Raw genomic sequence first — 2,619 nt, 5'->3', positions numbered from 1 at the left:
AGATCAGCTATGACTGAAAGGAGGTAGGATAGTTTATGCCAGGCTTGCTGGCCAAGAGAAAGGTTGAACTTTCATTTTGGGATGGGTCACATATAACCCAGGCTGGCCTCAAACTCACTATGTAGTTAAGGATGACCTTGTCCTTCTGAGCCCCCTGCTTCCAGCTCCTGTGTGCTGCCACATCATTTATGTGGTGCATTCGCTCAACTCAGGCCCTTGTGCATGTGGGCAAGCACTGTGCCAACTAAGTTACAGTCCCAGGCCAAGTTGACGTTTTTTCTAAAAATAAAAAGTCTTTTACTATTTATTTATTTATTTATTTATTCTGACAGTGTCTTGATATGCAGCCCAGGCTAGCCTGAAACTTTTGGCTTTTGCATGAAGAATGCTTCCATATAGGCCTGGATCATCACACCTGGAATAAATTATTTTGTTGCTGCTGGTTTTTTGTTTTTTTGTTTGTTTGTTTGACACAGGTTTCTCTGTGTAGACCTGGCTGTTCTGGTGCTCACTCTGTAGACCCAGCTGGCCTTGAACTCAGAAATCTATCTGCCTCTGCCTTCTGAGAGCTGGGATTAAAGGCATGTGCCATCGCCTCCTGGCATAAATTACATTTTAAAGCAAGCATACTGTTGTGTGGGGGATGGATTGTAGAGAAAGAAATGATGATGGGAAGTTACAAAACTCTTAGATTCAGGTAGTAATAATTATCCAATTTCAGTAATGGAAACAGAGCTACAAAACTGGGTAACAAATGTAATCCTGGGGGGTAAGGGAGGGCAAGAAGCCAAGGATAGCTCTCAGGTTTTGATTTGCACGTCTCTCTAACTGTCACCACCACTCGAGCTCCTGAAACATAATGCATTCAGTCACTATATCAGGGTTCTCAGAGAAACAGACCAATGGGATACATGGATAAAAGGGAATCCAAAATCTGCAGGGCAGGCGAGCAGGATAGAGACTGGGAGGTCTGATGCTGTGGTATGGAAGCAGAAGTCTTCCTTCCTCAGGGTCCTGTCTGTATGTGGACTCACTGGCTGGATCCACATGTGTTACAGAGCTTTATTTGCTGTACTCAGCTTATTGGCTTGTTAATCATATCTAACAGAGTCGCAGCAACTAGACTGGTGTTTGACTAAAAACTAGGTAACGGGTATCACAGACTAGTCAAGCGATACATAAAATTAATCACTCGCCGGGCAGTGGTGGCACAGGCCTTTAATTCCAGCACTAAGAGGCAGAGGCAGGCAGATCTCTGTGAATTCAAGACCAGCCTGGTCTACAGAGTGAATTTCAGGACAGCCTCCAAAGCTACAGTGAAACCCTGTCTCAAAAAACCAAAAATAAACAAATAAAATTAATCACTCCAATTACTAAGTTCTATTGCCTTTCATCTTCAAATATTTTAAAGACTGGTTCCTTCCTCTCCATTGTCACTAGCTTAATTTAGACTTGAATTCTCGTTGAATTAATTCACTGAAGTTGGGGGTTGCATAGCTCAGTGGTAGTGCAAGGCTTGCAGAAGATCTTGGTTTTATTCCTGGCACAGCAAATTAATTAATGTACTTTTCGAAATGTTGAAGATAAAAATTGTGAATGATTGTGTCCTCAGGGATGTATAGTCCAGCTTTTTGCTACTGTCTCTCTTGCTTACTTTCAATCCACCTTTACAAATAGATGCTTTCTTTATAGATTGTCGTCGCCTCACAATTTAATGATGCTGTAGTACACTTCTTGAAACACCATCTTATTAAATGTTTGTTTTTAGACCAAAAATACACAAGAAACGGAAATAAGAGAATGGCTGATTACTGTCTTTTTAAGAGTTTAAAAACTGTAACTATGTTGGAAAATACATTTAATTATTTATTTAATTAACCAAATACCTAAACTGGCTCGTCCCTTAACATCCTTACAGGGAAGCCCAGTGTCAAAGGAAAAAATTCTGCTTCTTTTAGGTTCTTTATCATCAGTTTACCTGTTCGTTTGCAGTCAGGTGAGGACCACAAGCCTTCTCTCAACCAGAAATGCACCGGAGCACAAGTCACTTGGTTTCTCAAACTCCAACTTCACCAGTGTCTACCGCAGGCAGCCTACCGCAGACAGGGAACTGCAGCCTCCGCCGCCGTTAATGCTACCTTTTTACATCTAACCTCATAATGCTACTTTTTGTTGCAGCCATCGCACTGTGTCGAAATCTGTTTACATAACTATTTTGCTACCGGGCTGAGGGCAAACTAGAGCACACGCCTGGCACAGACCACGGAATTCTTAAATGTTTTCGCCAAAGAATCGCCGTACCGGCCTCAGAGGGGCTCACGGGAAGGGAAAACTCGGAGCGACTGGGGTCGACTTCGACCTCCAGGCCCGCCTGCATGAAGGCTGCGGGAGGACCGCCCCGTCCGCCGTATCCACCGGGCACGACCGCCCGTTCCCAGTAGATGATCAGCGGCCCCCAGGCGAGCACCGCCCTACCCACGCCTGCGCACTCCCTTTTCCTTCCTGGGAGGGGCCCTGGCTGGGGTCGGCGTCCCCTAGCCCAGCGTCGCCCCGCCCTGCCCCGCCCGCCGCGCGCGTCGCCCGAAGGGGTGGAGCCTGGGCCGGGCGCCCAGTCAGCCA

The sequence above is a fragment of the Cricetulus griseus genome, chromosome 6 (assembly GCF_003668045.3).
Source record: "Cricetulus griseus strain 17A/GY chromosome 6, alternate assembly CriGri-PICRH-1.0, whole genome shotgun sequence".
Classification (NCBI taxonomy): Eukaryota; Metazoa; Chordata; class Mammalia; order Rodentia; family Cricetidae; genus Cricetulus; species Cricetulus griseus.
The sequence above is the reverse complement of the archived record's forward strand: the minus strand, read 5'-3'. Positions refer to the sequence as shown.